At 40.5% G+C, this 24,018-nt stretch overlaps 1 long non-coding RNA gene across 3 annotated transcripts; it reads left to right on the forward strand.

Annotated features, from left to right (window-relative positions):
* Positions 1 to 1,989: 1,989 nt before the first annotated feature.
* Positions 1,990 to 22,859, forward strand: LOC121674005. Of its 3 annotated transcripts, XR_006019401.1 has the most exons (7): positions 1,990 to 2,172; positions 6,777 to 6,940; positions 8,724 to 8,831; positions 12,381 to 12,592; positions 17,014 to 17,124; positions 17,325 to 18,243; positions 19,821 to 22,859. It is a non-coding gene; the product is annotated as an uncharacterized LOC121674005 (long non-coding RNA). The 3 variants fall into 3 exon arrangements; XR_006019400.1 differs by having other exon boundaries at positions 17,325 to 22,859; XR_006019402.1 differs by lacking the exon at positions 12,381 to 12,592 and having other exon boundaries at positions 1,991 to 2,172; positions 17,325 to 22,859.
* Positions 22,860 to 24,018: the final 1,159 nt, after the last annotated feature.

Raw genomic sequence — 24,018 nt, forward strand, 5'->3', positions numbered from 1 at the left:
TTCCTACCTGGCTATTTTTTACAACATTAAAACATGAAAGTATTTCTCATCAATTTAAGTTTGTGTATAACGTGGTTTGGATTTTATGAGAGCTATATTCTTCAGATGAGGGATAAAACACTGAGTTTGCACATTTCCGTTTAATTTGTGTAGGATATTCTTAAAATTGGGAGCTTTGGGCTGAATTGTATTTTTGTTGTTTAACATAGTAATGTTTTCCTTCTTTTCCCTTTGCATTTCAAGCTGAAAACATCTTGATTATGGACGCAATTCTAGTTAAATATTCTATGTTTTGGGAAAGACTCACTTCTCTTGGAAGTCTCTTTCAATTGCTGTGTTTTGAGAATCTGTCACTGATCTGAGGAGAAAGGGACAGAGAGAGAATTACAAATAGCAAATTTGTGTACTGCTGGAATTGTAAGTGACAACCCAGGATTGACTGTGGGATATTCTGCATCTTTAGTTTGACAGGGTGCAACAGTCCTGTGGCCATGCAGCCTTCGCAGTTGTCATTTATACCCCAGTCTGTGGCCACTCGGATGTTGTGGATATAAACAGAGACAGATCATGTGGGAGACTCTCCGCTCCAATGACACACAACCTCTTACAGCTGGAGCTAGAGGACACTTCGTAGCTTCCAGTGGAGTAGGAATGTTTGTATCACCTACGAGGCAGCGTGTCCTGTGTCCTTGAGCACTTCACCCAATTAAAAATGGTCAAATACACACTTGCTACTTGTCAAAAGTTGGCTCAGGTCACCACTGTCCGGCATCCAGCTTCTCAAAGACTTAAAAAAATACTCTTGACCAAGAAAATTCAGAGATGAGAGTGCAACATTTGGGCTTTGTGCGATATTGGGAATGAAGTAGGTGTCTCTGGAGGGAGTTGGATGCTCATTAATTGGAGAGCTTCCACGTTGGTCATTAGGAAACATCTCTCCAGAAGCAGATCTGAGCTGCTGGTTTGTGATTGTGCAAAAAGTGCCTTGATCCACTCAGAACTGGGGTGTCCCTGGCTGGGCTGGTACCTGCTTAAGGAGGAATAAAAGCAGTGGTCTGGTGTCAGGAACTGCCTTGTTGAGGGGGGCTAGGGGCCCACCCCAAGAGGAAGGAGGTCAAGGACCTTCTTAGCTCAATGTGCCACTCCTAAAAGATGTTCTTACCATGAGACTATGGACATGAGGCTACAGAAGAGCCGCTACCAGCTATTCTAGTGAAATCCAACTGGAGAAGGAGCCTGATCCTATCACTCAATCACATTTCCCTTGTGTGCCCAACTTAACGTATTAATTAGTCCTTACCTATTGTTTCTAATTGTGTCTTCAAAAAAGCAGGCCAGGGAGGGAAGATCTCAGTGTAAAGACTCTCCTGTGAAATTCCCACAATATCGAGGAGTTCAGCCATGATTCCTTGGTGTACACCAGAATCACCTCTTGCCCCTACAGCACTACAGACTATTAGATTCCACATGGAGAAGGGATTCCCTGCCAGCCACCCAAATACTCCTCAGGAGCAAAGCTGGACCTTCACAGCTCTTTTGGGTGGCAATATTGAATTGTATCTTAGACAGCAATGTTTTGGGTAAACTGGTTGCTATTGTCAGGAGCCATGGGCACACCTCTGAGCCAGGTCTGTCCTAAGCAGTAAAACAGTATATAGAGAGAAAGAAATGGTAAAGTCCTGTGCTGTGCTGTTGTGCAGCACACTGCAATACTGTTAATTAATCTTGGTTAGTTTGATGTCCAGTTTTTCTGACATGGGTTTTGATCTAATCTTGCAGAATTCTAAAACTCTGCCTTTTTTCTTTTTATGTGCAAGTACATTTAGAAGAGATTTTCATAATTTCTTTGTGTCCAGCTTCTCTAATAAGGTTGGACAGATTCTCACAGTTTCTTTTGCTAATATGATTCCTGGCAAATAGAGCAGAAGGTTCAGGAGAACAAAAGAAGTGATCTAATTTTAGTAATGGTGCAGACTGAGTCTGTCATTTTTCTCTCTCTTTTATCCTGCTACCCTTTCTGAATGTCAGAACCTCTCCTAGCACTGCCTCTTTTCAGTTTGAATTGAATTCTTGTTCCTCGTCAAGGACTGGGCATGATGAGTTTTTAGATACTCCTCTGAACAGACACTGAGTATTTGAGAAGCTGATCAGTGAAATTCTGACTTGTCACAGGTAATTTGCTAAGAATGAACCACTTCCACTGAAGCTTTTTTGCAGATTAGAAACTCTCATATCTGAAATTTCACTTAATATGTATGTCATATTTCTATTCTCCATTTTAGATCTTAAATTGAAGTGTGAGTCTATTGCAGTGTAAAGACAGTAAAGGAATTTGGTTTCTGAAAGACAAAGAAGGTTGCATTTAGTGCAATAGATCTGCTCAGTTTGTGAGGTGCTCAGACCTTGATCCAGTGAAGGTCTTTAGCTTGTGCATAGTTCAAGTGTGAGAATTTCCATAGAAGCCTTAACATAAAACGTATTCTGTCAAAGGCAATGGAAATACAAGCATGTTTTAAATAAATATATGCTTACAAACTTTGCTAGATTTGGATCTTGCAGAATTGTTCTTGTGAACAGTAATTATACTTGTCTTAGTCAGCCTTTATGCTTGTGCTCCTGTTTTGGATGTGAGAAATAAACAGGCTGTGTATGCAATTGGGAGGATGGCAATTATAGACATCTGATGTGCAGAACTGGACAAGAAAGCAAAGAGTAAAGAATAACATGGTTTGAAGTGAAAATTGCTTAAGCTGTAACAAAATGCAGAGGACGTCCTTTGTTGGATGTTTATTGATTGTGCTACAAAAACACCAGTGTGATTAGGAATAAATTATAGTTCAACATTTGGAGACATAGTACATAACAAAATGAAAAATAAAGCCAGCCTAAAGATTAATTTTGTTCCTGAGCAGGTCTATGTAATTAACCATGGCAAACATGATTAAAAATGTGCAATCATTTTTCAAAATAAATAATTCCTCAGCATCTAGCTCCAGTTTGTTTCATTTCATGTCATCTATATAGAAGGGGGCAGACAAGCATTGCAACTGAATCTGTGAAACATACAGCCTTATGATGCTTGATGTAACAGACCACACTGCTAGATCTAAAAAGGGGATTTGGAATACACTGGATGTACTTTAAAATAGTATTTTCATCTGCCTTTGCAGATGAAATAATTACGTATACCTTCTTCCCTAACTTACATGATGGACTTAAAAACTAGGCTGAACGATTTTGAGATGTGAGGAATGTTGCTTCTCAGTTTGTGTCTTTCGGAATTATGTTTACATTGCTTTTTCTGAAATCATCAGGCCTGAAAAAAAAAAGAAAGCTTAAATTTATTCCAGGAACTGGACCTTAAAAGAGCCCTCTGCCAAAAGGGCAAAGCTGGCAATGAAATCTCCCTTATCACAATCAAACAGCTCATCATGTAACCAGGAAATGAAAGGGAAGGACCATTCTTTCTCCGTTCCTGTTTTCCATCCATGAAGAAGCATGAAGTTCCACCAAGAAGCTCAGCTGCCAGCCTGCTCCTTCAGCAGTGCTCAATCTTGCTTATCCCTTACCTCTTCCTGCTCTGGTGCCTGGCTGTTATTCCCACTCCACCTACAGCCATAGAATAGGACAGTATTTCTGCTGAAATGAATGTTCATGAAATACTTCTCCAGGGGCTGGGTGGAAGACTAGAAATGAACAGGGGGATCTGGGGGCTGCTGACAGTTTTTCCCAGAGTATGAGAAGGCCAGCTCTTCCAGGCCTCTCTGTTGGATGCTCTGGAACCATCTCCGTAGTTCCTTCCTATATCTGCCACTTGTTTGCCACAAGGTGATTTTCTGGCTGGGCTAAGGCATCCGTACCCTTTTTGGTGCAGCAGATCTGGTGGCACAGGCTCAATCCCCATTTCAGCCGGCCCCTCCCACTGCTATCACATGCAGCTCTTATCAGGGTGCTACTACTGTGGCTAACGAAGTCGAGATTTCTCGAGGCACATCAAGAAATCTGGCACCCAGCCCTCGGCTAGAGCTCAGATTCTGCAACAATAATGTTTATGTTGGCAGGCCATCGAACAGAAACTTGCGTCCTCTCCAGCTGACTGGTGTGATTCTAGCAATTAATTCAGCTTTTCCAGTCGCAGAAGTTTGTTGATACAGCTTGTGGCTCTTCCTGTGTCCAAACACATCAGTAACTTGGAAAAAAAACTGGCTCGGCAGTCACAGAATCACAGAAGTGTTGAGGTTGGAAGGGACCTTTGGAGGTTGTCTAGTCAAGCCCTGCTTGCAGCAGAATCAACGTACATCAGGTTTCTCAGGGCTGTGTCCTCTCAGATTTTGAGTATCTCCAAGGATGGAGACTCCACAACAACTCTGGGCAACCTTTTCAAGTGTTTGATTTCCTTCCCAGTATAAACTTCTCATATTTAAATGGAGTTTCCTCTATTGCAATGCATGTCCATTGCATTGCTTGTCCTCTCACTGGGTACCACAGAGAAGAGTTGGTCTCTGTGTTCTAATTCCTTCCCACCATGGGTTTATATACATTGATATAATTCTCTGACCTTCCCCAGACTGAACAGTCCCAGCTCCTTCAGTCTTCAGATTCTTTTTGGTGGTGCCCAGCAACAGGACAAGGAGCAATGTCCATAAACTAAAACATAAGAAGTTTAACCTCAACATGAGGAAGAACTTCTTACATTGATGGTGGCAGAACACTGGAACAAGCTGCCCAGGAAGGTCATGGATTCTCCCTCTCTGGAGATATTCCCAACCCACCTGGACACCTTCCTGTGTCACCCGCTCCAGGTGGCCCTGCCTTAGCAGTGGGGTTGGGCTTGATGATTTTCAGAGGTCCCTTCAACCTGAGTTATTCTGTGGTTCTGTGACTTTGCAATTCTCTGACTTGACGTTGAGGAGGTTGCTGTTTGCCATTTGGAAGTGTTTATAAATAAATGCTTGGGATAGAGCTGGAGGGATGGAAATTGAAGTATCTGAGGTTCCCACAAAACCCACACATCATTTTTTAACTCATGGCCCTCACACCTGTAAGACTTAATCATCATCCTGAGCTCTAGTGGCCGTCAGAAGTCTGAAAAGAGGACAAAACCAATCGATATGAGGAGTACCTGTGTAAATCTATACAGAAACAAGAAACTGCAGTTATTTAATTCTCTGTGTTGTAATGTGAGTCCTAAAATGTTGTATTTGTAGCACTTCTGTTTAAATGACAGCAGTGCTGCCCCAAAATAAACATCTGTAAATGGAATCCTCTTGGTCATGAATGAACCACTTGTTTTCTGTACTTTTATATGACTGAAATTCGTGGTTTCCTTTGTATACTGGGGTTTTTTTCTGCATGGCTGTTCTTTCGAACAACAAGACCTCCCCATCTCTGCCCTCAGCTTACCAATGGTGAGAATGTAGAGCGTCCATCTGGTTTCCTGAGTACAGAGGATACAGCAAAATGCTGGTTGTGAAATGTCACTGACTGGAATTGCTATAAGATTGCCAAATGTCCTGAATATGTCCAATTTGTTCTTTGCCTTTATCATGTTGCACGCTATTTTGGGGTAGAAGGACCTAAAGCCTAATAGAACTGAATTCCTGTTTTTTTCCTTTGCTTTTGCCTTTCACGTGGGACAGTCATTGATTCACAACATGGATTTACAGCCATTAGTGAAATTTGATACTTTGTGCTATATCTTGAATCCAGACTTTCCCGTCTATATTGGATGGCTCAGACAATGCACTGAAGACATTGAGAGCACAATCCTGGTTTCTGGAAAGTCAGTATGGAAGATACCTTTGTGCTGCCTGTATTTTCAAGCATTTGGAGATCAGGAAAATCCAGGCCTGTTCTTTCATCCACACTGAGGAATTTAAGCACATTCAGAACTCTCTAGCTACCTTTCTTTACCCAAACTCGCTGAGTAATTTTTAACATTAACATAGTTTACTTTTTTTGTTTTACTTCTCCAGTTTGAAATGTCTTTGTTTTCTTTCAGGTTTTATACTGCAAAGTTATCAATAGCACCAAAAATTAGATTTGTCAAGAAAATGTGCAACTAGAATAACACCATTATAAAGGCGATGTAGCAGGGAAAAGAAGTAGAAATGTTGCTAAATTAATTTCTGATTTTTACAATTAATCTGCTCACTCCTAATTTGACTGTTGGAGCAGGTTGGGGTAGAGGGTCTTCATGGCATGGTATTATGGATCATTTTGTGTTCATGGAGATTAGGGCAGCAGATTTTAACCCCTCAACTCCATTCCTTGTGTGGATGGATGTAGCCCAGTGCTTTGCCTGGGGCTGCCTTGCTCTCTGCATTCCCAGCAGGTGAAGTGCCCTGTGCTTCCTCTTCAGAATGCTTCAGTTTGGAGGGTGGAAAAATGGCTTTGAGTTTAAGATACTGGACTGAGATGCATCCAGGCTAAAATAGTAAAAAATTGTTTTCTTTAAACAAATGTGATTTCTTGTGACCTTCAGTAAATCTGCTAACTTTAGCTTTCCCCCTGCAAATCAGGTACTGTCTGACTAAGCTGGTTGGATACCGGGTGGTAGGAGGGAAAACATAATTATTTATGAAAAAAACCCAAATCCTGCTTCATGGACAGAGCTCATCCCTTATAAGTAGGTCAGAGTTGTTTTGGAAAGCATGGCTACAGTCACACAGCATGTAATAGGCCCTGTTAACGTTTCACACTTCCTCCCTCCCCTTTTAAAACTTCCATTTTGGAGTCAGATGAGTCACTACAATATGTTTTTTTCCCCTCTGCAGTTCGTACATTGTCCCGGCATCTTGGCAGCAGCGCTGGGAAGCTGCGCTGGTGAATCCAGGTCCCCCGGTCTCCGAAGGAAGCACCCCTGAACGGGTCCCTGGGATTAGGCAGGAAGCAGAGGTTTTAATGAAGTAGACTCCATTCTTCCAAGGGGTGAAGGGAGGTAAGGGAAGCTCCTGTTGCTTATGTGATTATTGCTAATTACTGTAATTGAACATCCTCATGACAGGAATATTTGGTGCCTGAGGTAAAGCTTGTTTGCTTCCATTCCTTTTTTTCAACTGGCTCGTGGTGCCCTCTCGAGGTTGGAGAGCAACCCTTTTTATTCCCTTTTTTACGGCAGCTGCAACACGAACTAGAAACACAGACCCTGGTGAGGAAGCTGAAAAATTGCTGTCCGCTGTGGAAAAAAAAAATAAAGTTGCTATAAATCCATGCAAAATCAGTGGAGGTTTTTATTGCCATCTATAAAAGCATACCAGTCTCTTTGTTTCCATCTTTTCCATGAGATCAAGCACTTGAAAGGACACAGAAAGAACAGGGGATGCTCCTTTGCAGTGCCCCGAGGCCACAAAGGTGCATTTCCCTGGAGCATGAGCCAGCAGATCATACAAGGTTAAAGACTATTTCCATGAAGGAAGGGAGCATATTTCCCACGACGTGCTCTTGTGCCCTTGAGGCAAAGCACAAAATGCATCAGGAAATGCTGACGTGTTTGGATATTAATGTGGATTAGGAAACTTGATACATGAGGAAAGCTGACCTTAGGGCTCAAGTCAAACAGAGGGAATTCTTCTTGTGAGGGAGGTCTGTGGATGAGGTGCTGGTCCCTCCTGGCCGGAGGAACCCAAATGTGGGTGTCATCACCACATCACTGTGAAGGACTGCAAACTGTTGATTTCTTTTTAAATGTGACTATTAGATGTGTGGTCTTGAAATACATCTTTCCAGGTGGCAGGAGATTGCCCTTCCAAAAATGCTTCATCTTAAATTCCTCAAGGAGAAAGGACTGGTGATACACTGGGTCTTGAAAAGGCAGTGAATTAATTAGCTTCGGCCTGGGCTGGGATAGAATTGATGCTGAATGTTTGGGGCAAGGACATCCAGTTTGAGAGATGAGCAAACTATGGTGCTGATTTATTTAAAATACTCTTTTTCTAAGCATCTCTGCTATTCATAGATAACTTTTGATGGGGATAAATGTAAACAAATGCTGAACAATGTGCTGGATCTGAAGGCATAAATCCTCTCCACAGAGCTGCAAATTGAAGACTCAAGGCTGTGGTTGTGTTGAAAAGGGACGTTTGGGCTCAACAAGGAGTAAGATGTTAATAAAACCTTTGTTCACTGTTACAATAGGGAACAGCTAAGTGTGGTTTGGGGTTTCTGCCAAGTTAACCCTGACTTACTCCCATTGCCTCAAATACCACTAAGAAACCTCTTAACATCTTATTAAAGAACAAAAACCAGTCAATACTCTTCATTTTAAATATGGTATTTAAAGAAAAAGCTTTCATTTTTAAAACATCATTTATTTCCTTTCTCTGTTGCTAGACTAGGGGCTTTGAAGAAATTTCACATTTTATGTGGCATTTATTTTCTTGTTGCAGAGAAAAAAAAATTAACTTAAACGGTCTGAAACTAGCACAGTCTTTAATATTAATGGAGTTTTATTTTCTTTAAGGTGAAATTTCAAGTGCTCTGAGTCAGCCCAAATACATGCTAACCTGGCTTGTTTTATTATTTCCTTCCCTGTGGTCTGTTGGGCTCTGTCCATCTGTGGTTTCTCCCCCTGTTGTTGTCAGCTCCTTGAGGCAGGAACCATGAGCAGCACATTCAGACCCAGGGCTGGAGAGAATTGCTGTGGCAATTGGAATAATAACAACAAAAAGCCACGGAAAAATAAGACAATGTTAAATAATTATTTCCACTTTTTATTTCTCCAGCAAAGAAGGGCAAAAGGGAGCTGGCTTCTGTCTGCAGTCCTGCCTTTCATTTGCAACTGTGTGTTAAGGAATCAGAGGCCTTTCAAAACATGGTTTTGTAAACTTTGGGTGAGTATGAGGTGGAGGGAGGTGTTGGTTTAGGGGCATCTCCACGAGGACCTGATGGTGGTATGATGACATTATAGTATTATCTTGACAAAAGGGAAGAAGTGAAGGAGAGAGGTGTCAGGTGTGCCTGGGTACCCTCTATCAGGTCAGGATGTCTGAAGCATCAGGGTCACACAGGTCCCGTGGTGTGTAAAATCAGGCTGGCAGAATATGTTGGAGTGACAATCACATTCCCTCCTGCTCTCATACTTTCCTCTGCTCTCCTCTGTGCTGCCCCATCATCTAAGGAAAGGTGGCATCTTTATTCTGGTAGAATTAACTAATCAAACTATGCTGTTGGTGATTTCAATTATGAATGTTCCCTCCCATTCCTAAAATGTTTTCACTTGTTTTCTTGGCAGGACCTTGAGGATCTCTCCTGAGATGCTCACATAGATATGCACAGAATGAATAGTTTATCTCCACCTCCTGCTGACTTCCATGAATAATTTGATGTAAAAAGCTAAGTTGGACTTCTGCTGTGTCGGATAACTTGGGAATACCAGCTTCTAATATTCCAGCCACAGATAGAAACAGTTTTAGAGGACAAAGTGGCCTCTCTGGATTCCACTTATTTCAAATACCTGACCTTTCCCTCCTTCCCTAACCAGGCTCCTTTGGGCTTCCCAAAAAATGAGGGAGGCTCTAGGGGCTTCCAGCTGACAGAACATCCCTTGTGAATGAAAGCTCTTTATGTAGACAGAGAAGACATAGTGGGACATACAACCATGATTTTTACAGTTTCTTGTTTGCCTCCCCAGCTGTATACCAGAAAATCCTGTAGTCACTCCTGAAGTTCAGCAGCTCATTTTATGGAGTGCATTTTGCTGCCCAGCCTCACTGAAGGCAAACAGAATTGCTTATCTGAGTAATGTCACACGTGTGCCTAAATGATTGCAAGAGATTGAAAGGAACTGGGAGTAGAAATAATAGCACTACTTCATCTCTCACAGAGCACCGCCAACAAAATAATGAAGCCATGTGAATAAAGAACCAACATAATAATCAAGCTCTAACCATTTTTGGAAAATTAGCACTTCTTCCATAACAGTCATGGCTGCTGGGAAAATGGTGCAAAATATTAACTGTCAGGTTAAGCACACCTTAATCAACATGTGCCAAGTCCAACTGATGTGTCCTCAAACCTGTTACTTAAGTACTTGTCAAGGCCCATTAAATACACAAAATTTTAAAGCCTAATAGCATAAAACACATAAATAACATAAAAGAGCCGTAATGGTTGAATGGGTGGGTGTTTAGCCCTTCTTGATTTAAAACAGGGAAGTGAAAAATGTTGGGGCCCTTGAAGGTGATTTTGAAGACGAGAAAGTGACTGTGCTACACAAACAGCAATCAGAGACAATTAAGAGAGCTGGGACAAGTGCCTCATTCTCCCTGCAGACTGCATGGGAAATTGCACTTTACATTTCAGTCTCATTGCATTTTCAAATAGGGCCCCCAGCTATGTAATTTTTCAAGTCCAACTCAAATCAAAAGATATTGGTTAAAATCTTCCTATTACTCCAGAAGTGAAAGGAATGATTGTCTATGCTGATGAGCCTGGAAGATTGTCTTGGAAAGAATTTGACAGTTTTGTCTCCTGGTCTCATTATAATGTTATTACTGCCCCTGAAGAAGGCTGACAGAGGCTGAATGCCAGCATGAGCACGAGGGTAGTTGAGGATGGCTCTGTGCTCCTGCAGATTTTGTGTTGTTTCTCTGCAGAAACAGCAGAGGAACTGCTCTATGCTGTGCATGTGTTTTCTCTTAAAGCTTAGTCTGATGAGGAATCTCAGCAAGACCCTATGTTAACAATAGAACAGAACACACTAGCAAGCTCAAAAAAACCCTCATAAAAATGGAAAGAATTAAAATAGGGAAATTTGGAAATAGTTATCCATGTCTAGTTATAACCCTGTCCATATACAGAAAGCACAACCCACCAGCGATACTTTTAAAAGAGCTTTCTGTTAAGCATGGGAAGTGTTCCAGTATATGATTCAGAAATTTCCTGAAGTTCTGAGGTGGTCCCACTTTTTGCAGCCTTCTCCCGATAGATGGGAATACAATGAGCTTGCAGAGCTGTTGTAGCTGTTTTGGTTTGCCACAAAAGTGATGGTACCTGGGAATGAGCCCTGCCCTTGTCCCTGGCTCCTTAGGGGGACCCAGTGCTGGCCCAGCTGCTGCTGCTGCTCAGGCACAGGTTGGAGTGCAGAGGGAAGCAGGAGGACCCCACATCTGTCTGACTGCCCTGGTGGTGCCCAACAAACCTTCCCTTAACCAGCCCTGACGCCTCTGCTCGCTGTCATGGAAGCTGTGAAATTGAGGAGCTCTGGTGCAACCATAGAAGTGGTGCAAGCTTTGGCTTAGAAAAATTTTCCCATGGATGTATCTGTGTCAATCTCATCTTACTGTTTTCTTTGCACAGGGCACTATTTTCTCTTAAAGATTTTAACTTAAGCTCCAAATAAGATGCTCCCCTTCCCCTGTTCCCCTCTGGTGTCAAAGGGATGAAGGCAGAGACTCTGGGTTGAGATAACAATTTACTGAAAACTTACAGCAATGGGATGAGAAACAAACAGTAACAGCAACAATATTTAAAAAACAGTGTGTACGAAAGGGTGATTTACACGCAAAGGGTGCTCCATTACCTCAGTGCAATTCCACGTGCCACTGAGACAAAGACAAAATAGCAGATGTTTCCACAGCCCAGGAGTTCCTTCAACACAGGGAGCTTTCTCCAGGCCTGTGATTTAAACTTTTATGTTTCACTATATAGCAATTGTCTGAGAGATAAATTACAGTTACAGTGACAATCTGGCTCTTGCTGTCCTCAATCCAGAACATAAACTACTCAGATCTCAGAAAAAAAAAGCAATGCTTTGTTGCCTTGTGATGGTTGTAGAGCAAATAAGCCCACTGAAATTAAGAGGAATTTATAAAGGAAATAGCCTGCTTCTGAACCAGGGATTTTAGAAGTAATTATGAATTCTGATGGCCCCAAGAGGAAGCCTTTCACAGTGTGGGGTCAGAAAGAACCTCCAGCAAGATCATTTGCATATGGAACTATGCAAAAGAAAGAAAAATACTGCAAAAGCATGTTCTCTGCACCCAGAACTTTATCCCAGTCCCCAGAACTGCAATGGATAATGTCTCTAGTAGAAATTAATTTATTTTGCTGGGACTTCCTTGGAGCACAGTACTGCTCAAATGATGTTTGCAAATTTGGGTCCTGACCTGCTTGTTTTAAACCAGCTTTAGCAAAATTACATTTAGGGCAAGTTCTTGTCACAATAACACCAAGGGGAGTTTTGTGATTGAGTTTTCGTGCTATACAACAGTTACGTTTTTTTACACATTCATGGACCTCAAGTATATAGCTCCTAGGTGGAAGAAATGCATTTATGTACATAAAAAATGATGTATATAAGAATACAATGCTGATTATTTTATTTTCACTGGTAGCTGTATGGCTCCACATCAATATCGCTCTGTTGTTTTCTGAAACAGAGCCGAAAGGCCAACAGGAGCGATACACCAACCTGAGATAGCACTCTAGCAAGGAAGGCAATGCTGTCACTGCAGAGGGACTTGGAACAGAAGAAGCGACACTTGCAGTTACTGAGGCTGTCAGTCCAAATCCGTGTTGTTTTGGTACCCTGGATAAAGATCCAGCCAACTTAAGAGCTGGCGACACGCCACGCAGACAGATGGACACAGTGGTGAGCAACAGAGACTGTGCCGGAGCATGAAGTGGGGGTTCTGAAGGCAGCATTCCTAGCTGGGAGACTCCAAACAGCTGGCCAGCCTGAATTTTTTAAAAACAATTCATGTTTTAGGAAATGCTGCAGTTTGTTTTGTTCTAGATGATGTTACACACTGAACAAACCGGAGATAGAGAGAGGTATTGTTATTTAATGTTCGTAATATGGCCTGAGCTGCACAAAGAGAAGGAAGTGAAAAGGGGGCATTCCCTCTGAGCCCTGGAGAGAGTGAGGATGAGAAATGAGAATAGAATTTCCCTGTGTGTTTCTGTGGCAGGGCAAAACAGATCCCACACAATTCTAGGCAGAGCAGCGGAGGGAGTGTCAAAGCTGCATGTTGGTAGTGGGGAGGAGAAATCTCAGCTTGGATTCAGAAGCTGGAATTCATCATAAACTCCCACTTCAGCCTTCCTCTCCCAAGAAGATCAGTGTCCAGTTAGAGGCCCAAGGGGACAATTCTTTTCTTGGGGAAAGGGTAGACATAGGATAACTTGAATTTTTATTACAAACTGAAAGCCAAAGGTGAAAATCAGATACCAGTGCATTTCTTTTTTTTTTAATAATATAGTTTAAAGGAGCTAATCTGAATTAAAATATCTAGGTTTAAGCAGTTTATATCCTTGCACTACAAACGTTAAACAGTTAAATTAAATTATTCAAGTGTAACTAAAAATTGGGTTGCTCTATTGGAATTTGAATGGATGGTCCTCACATGCATCAGCATCCCTTTGTCTTACAATATTTCATCCTTTCTGTTTGCAAAAGGGGAAGAGTTTTCCCAGGCAGATACTTTATCTGGACTGCACCATATTATGTTTTCAAACAATCAGTCCAAACTGCAGGTCAAACACCTCTTCTATTCCATTTTCTGTAACTGAGTCCTTCTTTATTTCAAATTCCTGGGTTGCCTCATGTCTTTTTGCCAGTGTGATGCATATTGGGCAATCGGGTCATTCCAGGTTGCTCTTGTTTGTGTTACTCTTGTGAACTCAGTTTAAGTTTAATCCTGAGAATCACAGACATAAAAGGCCAACACCAAAAAAAAAAAAAAAAAAGAAAAAGAAAAAGAAAAAGATGATGCATCCAATGCAGTCAATATCATGTCCAGTCACAGAGTTAGAAGGGGACAGGATGAGTGAAGAGACTGATGAAGGGCAAAAGCTTCTAGTTTTTGGAATTGGTTTAGGTTTGATAAATTAGAAGACTATTATGAAGTAAGAGCACTGATTTATTGCTGGGTTCATCTCTTTGGGGCAACCCTTCTAGAGCCATCTCAGGACATTCCTCCGTATTCCCTGGCCACTATAGTTCCCCCATAAAGGTAACATGCACAAAGGCTAGGTGGTGGTGTTGTATTCAGGATGTTTGGATCACCAGAGGCCCAAGACCACAGCTATCAGCAGAGACATTATCTAACTGTTGGCCTTATCTTGGCTGCAAAGATCAAGCACAGACCATTGTGCACCACCAGCAGAGACGACAAAGCCACCACCATGACCCCAGCTCTAAGTCGATGTTACAAAGGAGTGGATCAGGATTTAAGTCCACCTCGGTTTTTTTAAGGTCACTGATTCTCTTTAAAGAAACAAAATAACACACAGACTTGTGTGCACACAAACACACACACTTAATAATTAAAAGAATTAACACAGGAATTAGATTGTGTTGCAAACCAAGAGACTGTTGTTAAGTGGAAATTTGCCATATGCTCTCCAACACTAGACACAAAGAAGAACCATTTTACCACTTAAACCTCTTTTTTGCTGTAGAATTGGAATGCCCAGTGCTGTCAATTGGCTCGTTTAAAGAGCATTAATATTTGTTGTGGGGTCTGTATATCAAGGATATCAAGGTTACTTAGAAGAAGTTTTTGGGAACTCTTTCTCTCAGGCTGCTGAGCTTTTATTTTGAGGAGAAAGTAACATAAATAATAAAACACAGAGGTGCCAGTGGGCTTAGTGTAAAGAAGACTTGGAGGTTTATATTTCTTTCCCTTTTTTTTTTTAAACAGTCCAATTATGTACCACGTAGCAGCAACTGGGCTAACACCAGCCATATGATGGAATAGCTTGTAATCTGGTTGTGGGTCTAATTCCATGAGACAGACTCCAAGTAGATGAGTTTTAAATCTCCTTAGAATTAAGAAGGGTTTGGCAACCAAATTAATTGTTTTGGAAAAATCCTGCTTTATGGATCATGAAGAGGATAAAAAAGGAAAAAACATGTCATCTGTAGTGGTTAGTCAGATGTTCTTTTGGAGTTACAACGATTTCCTCTCTAATTCCTCTTCTTGTTGACATTCCCGTTAAAAGAATAATGAGCACGATGTTCGTTGCCTTAGCGCTGCTCATCCCTGTGTACATTACGAAATCTTTGCATTAAGCCACCCAAATGGATTGACTCATACCGTGAGGCAGAGACTGAAAAAACAACTGCACTCAGCTGTGAGCACGCATAAAAGGCGCGTATAAACTGATACAAGCGGCGATAATCGCCGGGACCCTGTACAGGAGTTTGTTTCAAAGCAGTGCTGGTGGGGCCCAGGCAGCTGGGAGAGTGCCTCGCTCTGCTTTAGCAGGGCTGAATTATTTTAAGTCTTTGGCTTGTTAATATTGATGCAGCTACCCTTTTACCTGGGAGGTTGTGATGCTTTGGAAAAATGTGTTCTATGCATTATTAACGCCATGTTTAAATAATGAGAGACAATTAAACGATCGCTGGGTGATAGTTTCCCAGGTGTATTCCTGTTTTATATATTTTGTTGATCTATACTGTATTCTCACAGAGGCTGTGTTAATTACCCCGTGCTTTTACAGTATTTTGGTAAAAGTAGGTGTGCAAATAAAGGTATTATTATTTCACAGATGGCATAAAAGCAGCTTCATTAAGGAGCTTGGTACTGATAGTCCTTTAATACGGAAAGCCAGGAGATGATTCTTCACATGGTACATTAAACAGTGAAATATGCCAATTTTGACTTGATTTCTATGCTGCTAAACTACCCCACATTCATTTGCTTCAGCTTTAAGCCCTTCCATTCTCGTATTCTCTAGCCCTGGTTACAGAATTGCAGCTTGCTTTTCACCTATCTCCTAACAGTTTAAACGTGGATGTCTGGGTCCAGCCCATTGTTCCAATTGTATATAGTTTAAAAAGCTCTGCAGTATTTTACTCTTTCCATTATATCTTGGCTTCCCTGAGTGCTCTGCTCGCTGCATTTTGCTTGTACTGGCTCTGTTTTCTAAACCCATTTATGGCTTTTTTTTCTGTACACACTTGTTCATTGGGGAGCTTAAATTGACTTCTCTCCATTCTGTTTCCTTAACTAAAAACGCACCATTAAGGTTGATTGAAGTCTTTTGAAAACACTTCATAAAAAATGAAAGGCCACAAGAAATTAGGCTACCAGTGTTTGCAAATACCTGTTTCCAGCCAAATTGGTGGGAAGGAATAAGAACTGAAATTTAAAAATGCTACTGATATGTATTTGGCTGCTGGTTATTTTTATAAGAATTAAAAAAGTGTGTGTAAAACATTTTGAGTAATAAAATACTGAGACTTTAACAAAATGTGCCAGAGAGTCGCTTGTTGTTGCAGAAAGCCTTTTCCCCAAAAAAACATCAGGCACAATTCTGAGGACAGAAAATGACAGAATGAGCAGAGGTATCTGGATCAGTTGTTTTCATGATTTTCTGTTTTAAGAAACATCTTTTAATTGTTTCTCTTCAGAGAGTACTGAAAACTCTTTAAGAGTAACATTTGAACCATGGAATAATATATCTATCAGGAATAGGAGGAGTTATTAATAAATTGCTTTATAAATGGGGAAAAAAGTTTAATTAAATCAGTGAAACTTTGAGTGCCTTTCAGAACAAAAACATCTGTGCAGAGGTTGAGGATATTAAGTATGTTTTACATTATGTACACGTATCCTTAATGAACAAAGCAGCCTCATTTCACAAATCCCCCACCAGGAATCAGGGAAGTCATTCTGAGCAGCGTGCTGAATTGTCAAGGAAACTTTTATGGACATATGGAAATGCATCTGCTTTAAAAAGAGAAATATCAAGAGGGATTTGCACAAAGTTAAAAGCAAAGCAAGTGCTTTAGAATCAAAAGTGATTACATTGAAAATGGCAGCTTGCTTGTCAGAGCAGCTGAAACGGCTCCTCACCAAACAAAATACTAATCATTCCAGCTGTTTCCAGGCTCTCCTAATACTGCTGCTTATCGTTAAAAAAGATGTACTTTATAGAAATGTGGAAAGCTCTGAAAGAAAAATCATTTGATTTTGGTTTATTTTTAGATTTTTTTTCAGACAGCTGCCAAACATTTTATTTACAAGACGTATTGCTTCTATGGCTTTTTCTCTTTTTCAGAAATATAAATATTCATTCTGACAGTCATCTCACTAAGTGGAGACATCTAAAATGCAGAAGACTTTCAGTATAAGACTTACGTTGCAGAATAGGAGCAAAAATCTGCATAGGGTGAGTTTTACAGTTTTAATAGAGTTTTGGTTTTTTTAAAAACAACCTTAATATGGAAAAAACCCACACCTTTTGAGCCCCAAAATCAAACTCAGGTTTGAATTCAGGATCAAACAAAGTCATAAATTACAGCTGTTCCCAGACTTTGCCCTTAATAATATGATGAATTTAAGACTTTTTTTCCTTTTTGTTTTATAAAGGCAATGGAATCAACCTGCCAGGCCTTGGCTGCAGTGGTGTTTGAAGGTGTACGTGAGCACAGACTGCAGACTGCATCCCATGCTTTAAGAATTCTCCCCTTAATGGAGGAAGAGAGCAGTGAGATCAACAAGCAAAGTAGCTGAGTACAAGGAGGTCATGCAGCAGCGCTGAGTTCTGCTGCAAAGCTACAAGGAAACCCTGTCAGCTTCCATCCCATTAAACGAGCCAGGAGCTATGTGTTGGACTCACTGGGACTACCAGCAAACCCCTCCCAAGCTGTCTGCTGGCTCTTGCTCACATCCTCTATCAATTATTCAGTTCCTTTTATGCAAATAATGTTTCATGGAAGCAATAGAGATTCATAATGGGGAGAAGAGTAACATCCATTTAGGAGAATTAAATGGTAGATGAAAAGCGTGACACTTTGCAGGCAAAAGCTATTGAAGTGGTGCAGTACCAGGACTCTTCAAATGCATGCACAGACGGGGAGAGTCAAAGTTTTGGTTGCTTTTTTTTGACAATCAGCTCTATAGAAGATTAAGTAAGGTGGGAATAGACACACACTGCAGCATCCCCAGTTCTGCCCAGGGGACAGAGAAATGAGGCCTCTGTAGCAGACCTGTCGGTGCTCTGCAGCAGACCTGTTGGTGCTCTGCAGGCTCTAAGCTCTCATTTTGTGTCTTACAGAGGATCTGTGCAGCAAGCCAGGATGCCAGTGTGTCTGTACTACAGAGAGGCTTCACTGCTCTTTAGAGTCAGGAGTCACAGAAACCAAGGGCCTTTCCTGCATTCTTTTATCAGGCAAAACATTGGTTTCAAAGCATAGATGGGATCAAAACTCTGCTGTAGCCCCATTACACTTCACAGGGCCAAACTCAGTCCTACTTCCTTCTGAGATTCTTCCCACAGAAGAGATTGGTGAGTAAATGCAGACAATCCTGGGTGCATCCAGCCAAAGAACCGACCGTGCCTCTGTTGCAAGCCTTTAAATCCTTGTCTGGGATTTTACTTGAAGGTTTATCCCTTGTCTTGTCAGTCAGCTCATGGTGGTTTTCCTGCTGAACTGTCTGTGGGCTGTTTGGCCACTTATGTCTGGGTCTGCACTGTCAAGTTTGGAAGTGGTGGTACCCCACTAATGCTGCCACACTACAAAGGCTGTGGTGGAGCTGCCTCTCCTGAACACAAACAGATCAGTGGTGGTGAGAACACATCTGTCATCCTGGGTGCTCCAACATCAGTTAAAGAATCTTACAATAATGTTGAATTTTGTACCAAAAAACCAGTGTTTGATAAGGCAGAAGCACAGAAATAGGACCATAGCCTCAAGGCTTCTGTCGGTGTCCTGTTGCCCTTTGCTGCACTGCTACTCTTTGTGTGCAGGGAGTGTGAATCAAAAGCAAACAAAATGTTATTAAAACACAGAATCATAGAACCATTTAGGTTGAAAAGACCTTTAAGACCATCAAGTCCAGCCATTAACCCAGCTCTGTCAAGTCCACCATGTCCCTTCTTTCAATCTTTCAGCTTAATTTGGGAGACAACAGCCAACTGCTAAGAAAGTTCTCACATCTTCTGAATTTCCTGGAACACACATGCAAGATCCAGTGTTGTATCTGTGTCTTCTAGATATAAAGACATCTCTTCTAAAAGCTTTGTAATGCAAGCGCCCTGTATATTTATGGTGTTTCAGCATTTAACTATCTTTAATGACACTGTTTTTCAAAATGGAAATTTTTTGCTAAACCGGGAGAGACAGAAAGTGTGTTTTAATGGAGTGCAGTTAGCCTCCAAAAGCGAGAGGCTTCCATTATAAAATTCTGCACTTAAAGGAGCCCTGGCTATAGGCAGAGATGGAAAATTGAAAGAGTATTATGCATGATAGATAAGTTCAAGAGAATTAAAGCATAGATAAATTCAGAGAACCAAAAAGAAGCCAAGCTTCTTTACAGGAGGTACAGGTGTATTTCTGATTTCATGTTTACCACACTGTGCTTTTGCAGCCCAAGGAGATGGAAGCTCTTCCCCTGTAAGAGGCAGTGCTCTCCCTCTCAGGAGGAGGCAGCAGGCCATTGAAACTCCGTGACCTCGGGAAACTTTGGCTGCCTTAAGGCACAGGATAATTCTACTCAAGATGATACAAGGGTCTTTCTGTAGGGTTCAGAATTACACACAGAGCACAACAGCAAAACGCCACTCTGAGAAATCTCTGCACAGAACTGAACTCACTCAGCCCTTTCCTCTCCCCTTATCCTGCTTAAGGCTGATTGTTAAGTCCTGCCTTAAAATCCAGTTGTTACCTGTGTGGGGCTGGAAGTGCCCTTGACAGAGATCAGTAACACAAAGCCACGGGTAGCAAATGCTGCACGAGCAGTTCTACTCTTCTTTTTCCTCCACACAGTATTTTTGAACCTGTTCACTCATAAGGGACTGTATTCTGTTGTTTTTTGTTGTTCCTCTGCTTACTTCAGTTACATTTGTGTTTCTCTCTCCTTCAGGCTCCCTTTAGAGGCACAAACTGTGTTCCCACCCTTCTGGCTCAGAGAACACCTGAAAACTGCTGCCAGGTGAGAGCCAGGCAGTGACCTGTGTGATTCAAGTTTTCTGTACCCAAACCAACCCAAAATTTCAAGAATGGGACCTAAATCTTTGATTTATCCCAGTGCAAATCTGTCACAACGCAGCTGAAGTGTGTCAGCGCTTGTTCCCCAGTGCACTCCGAGCATGTATTGGTATCCCCGATGTGGAAATTCAGCGGTACAACAAAGACACCTCGTGGCTGCCCTGCAAACCACACACAGACAAAGGGCTCGCCAGCCAGGAGGGGGATGTCTGCTCTGGTGGCAATTTTCACACTTACCCCGACGGCTACTTAAAAGTATAGTTAATACCAACCCCTCTTTCATATCAACTCGGAGAAACAAAAAATGATACTAATCAGTTGAATACATTATATTAATAGTGAAGAATAAATAATGTACTTAATAGAAATGTGATGTTCGATTCTGAATTAAGCATAGGAACTCAAATTATTAGGTAAAAAAATAACCCTTAAAAATTCTATTCGATAATTTAATTTGATCTGATATGTGAAGTGAATGCTGTGAAAAATTCATCAAGTCTAGAAGTAAGCTCCTGTATTATAGTTCTCTAAAGTCTTCTAAGAACTTTAATTTCATAGTGACATGGTAAATTATCAACATTTGCTTTTAAACTACTTACAATTCTGTTAAAATTCAGCAGGTACATGTTTATAGTTTTTTATACCAGTATCTATTTAAAACCCCTATATAATCCTATATGCGGTACCCCAAACACTTTTTTTTTAAAAAATATAATATGAAAAGTGAAACTTATTTTTTTTAAATAGATAGAATAATAAAGTCCATAATTACATTCAGATGTAGTTTCATTGTTACCCCTGGCATCAGTTCTCACAAACAGATTTGTGAGTAAAGCTCTACAGACACAGTAAGCCCATTTATTTTAACAAAGTGGCAAGTTTGTCTGATTAAACTATTTCTGAACAGCAAAACAAAATCTTGCACAGTGAGTGTACCAGCATAAAACCTTGAGCTAATGTGTACTGATGTTTTATTTCCTTCCTCATCTTTGCATGAAAGTTCATTGTATCATAACCAGTTCAGTAAAAAAGAAGAATAATTAAGTCAGATCATGAAGCTCTTGGAAAGTAGGCCAACCACTAGGTAGTAAATTTGGAGAGATCAGATTCTACCCTCCATTTTTTCTGGTTCAAATCTGAAGAAATCATATTAAATCAGACTTACTATAAACTAAATTCTGAGATTTTATTGATTTTTTCTACCAGGGTGAGTGAAAACAAACCAAAGGCATCTCTGAGTCCCACGGGCATTCTGCATATGTGGAAATGGTTGCTTCACTGAATTAAATAATTTCTTTACATAATTGATATTTCATATTCATTATACATTCACGATCACTGTATTAAAATGAAAGTACAAGTGCCCAAACGCTCCCTTTGGTAACACCACTTAAGTCTGTGGAAAAATGCTCAGAATAATATTTTTCCCCTAGAATTTCTCTTCTTTTTGCAGTTCTTTTGACCCTTAGGTTTGATTTAGCTGGGGAGGCTAGAAACAACTCCACATTAGACCACAGAAACTTTGTTTTAAAAATATCTATTAATTTAGAGGAGTAATAATTACAATAATACATATTTAATACATTAGTAACATGACATTCAGTCCTACCAGGTGCCCCCATGACAAGAACTTTGTTATGTTCCCTTCATGGATGAAAGCAGGAATTTGTTAATTAACTTGGAGTTTTACTGCTAATACAGACAAGCCAAGGTTTCACCTTCTACTTCAGTACATCCCTCTACAAGGATCATTAGAACTTTATTTGTTTTAGAAAGAAGAGTCTATTTACAAAGAAGATGAGCACTGAATTTGCTTCCCTAAAACAGGTGATTCAGGAAAAAAAAGCAGAGGAATGTGCCATTAGCGGCTCATGAGCATCCTGTTGCATCTTTTAGCTCCAACTTAACTTGTTGGTTTCTCTGGTTAATACGAAAGCTTTTAGCCCTGTTCCACTTGTGATACCATGAAACCAGCACTGTACTAGGGCACACCTGTCCTAGAAGTGCACCTGAAGGACCCCCTGAGATAATAACACATTATCTCATTATCCCTCTCCAGGCAGCTGGTGGATGGAGTGAACTCCAAACCTACTGCCTGGTGCCATCAAAGGATAAAATCCCAACAGTCTTAAAACACAGGTGTTTCCATTTGAGTCCAAATTATCCTTTTAAAATCCTCTTCTATTTTTTGCTAGAATATCCTCTCTGCTGAAATATAATTTACAAACTAAATATTTAAAACCAGACAAAATGAAGTCTGGAAGTTCTTAATATTCAGAAATGCAGACAAATGTGATGTTCCCTTTTAAGTTGGGGACTGTAGAGGAGACTCCAGTTGTAAAACAAAGTTTTTTTGCTTATTAAGCAAGGATCCAGACTCCTTCTGTTGTACATTAAACAGTGCATGCCTCTGTATATTAAAGAGCTCATTACCATCTCTCTAATAGAATGGGAAAATTCAAGCATTTGTTACTTTTTGAAGTACAGTGAGGTGAAACTGTCTTTTAAGAGCTTTGCTTTCCTATGTGGGTTGTTTCTTTTGATCACAGCAAAGGAGAATACACACTTTAAACTGTCAAGGGAAATCTATGTGTTATACATAGAATTCACTTGCATTAATTATCTTGCTGTAAATTTAAGTTGCTAATTAAAAGTCATGCACAAGTGTTATGATTAATTAGGTGACACACAAAGTGAGGACAAAAATTCAGTAAATGACACCAAAGAATAAGGGAAAAATGCATGGGTTCATATGGTTTTTGGGGATGGAATGCAACTATAATTTTATCTTAAATGATTACTTTTGTCTTCCTGCTTTGATGCATCAGTGAATCTTCCTTGAAATTCAAAAAATAAGTGCTGATTAAAGACAGATCCAGCAAACAGAAACAATGAAGAGTGTTGATCAACAGCATTCTTGTTTCATTTTTATTTAAGGGTTGCATGAAGGATTTCTCACTTTTAATAAATTTTAAATAGGAATTAATAAGGAAATATCAGTAACAATTGTAAAATACTAAAAGATGCTACAAATACCATGTCAGTTAAAAAATTTAGGGGAGATAACGCTTCAAACAGATCTAGCCACAGTAAGGTAAGATTTGGGCTGTCAAGACACCTGAATAGCTTCATCTCTGACTAAAAAGATGTCATGAGGGGAAAGATTTAAAAAAAGGTCTCAATTGCCCTAAAACATCACTTCATCTGGTGTGGGATGTAATTTGTGTTGCTTATTCAAAAGCAAGCATTTTGTTGTGGTTTTTTTACTGTCTAGGTGCCTTTGTGGTGTTCTTCTAATTTTAGCATGTTGGATTTAATAAAAACCAAAATTAAATTGGAAACACCCAGACACTAAACATGGAGCTGTAAAGTTACAACAGGCTGAGAGATAAGGGAAGAGATCAAAGAGCACATGTGGCATGTGAGGAAATGCAAACAAAACTCCTGGTAGAGGATGCTTGCTGCAGCAGCTCATCTGCATGACTGAAAAATACACGGTCTCCACCTGTTGGTTTTTTTTTTTTTAAGTGTGTGAGGATCAATTTATGACATAGGGAAAACTTCATACATGCTGCTTTAGGCCAGAAAAGCCCATGTTTTAAATACCTGAGAGAAGTACCTGTAACAGGATCCTGTGCAGGGAAGGTGGAATGCAGCCCCGTGAAGAGGCCAGCTGAGGTCAAGGTCGGGGGGAATTTAGCTCTGTATAAATCAGTCATGCTGAGTAATGTCACTTCCTCTGGCCCCTGCTTTCTCATCTGCCACATCTGAGTCAGCATGGCCCTTCTTTGTTTAAATGAGGTTTATTTAAAGTGTTTGCCCTCCAGAGGTTTGGTGGTATCAGTCATGTTCCTGTGGAAACTACTCCCATCACCACTGTGCTTATGTAAAACCAGCTGAAGATGGTTATGGAGAAACATCTTTAGTAACAAGCTCTTAATTAGCACTTTTTCATTAGCAAACATAGCATAGAATTTTTAAACATTTTTCTAGCAAAGAAAAATCACAGCTTATACTGTGGTGTGTAAATACAGTAATATATGAAGTATACCTAAGAAAAATGTTTGTTTGGG

This window comes from Corvus kubaryi, unplaced genomic scaffold (assembly GCF_017639235.1).
Source record: "Corvus kubaryi isolate FWS band 111438036 unplaced genomic scaffold, C.kubaryi_AGA036_p1.0 66, whole genome shotgun sequence".
NCBI lineage: Eukaryota > Metazoa > Chordata > Aves > Passeriformes > Corvidae > Corvus > Corvus kubaryi.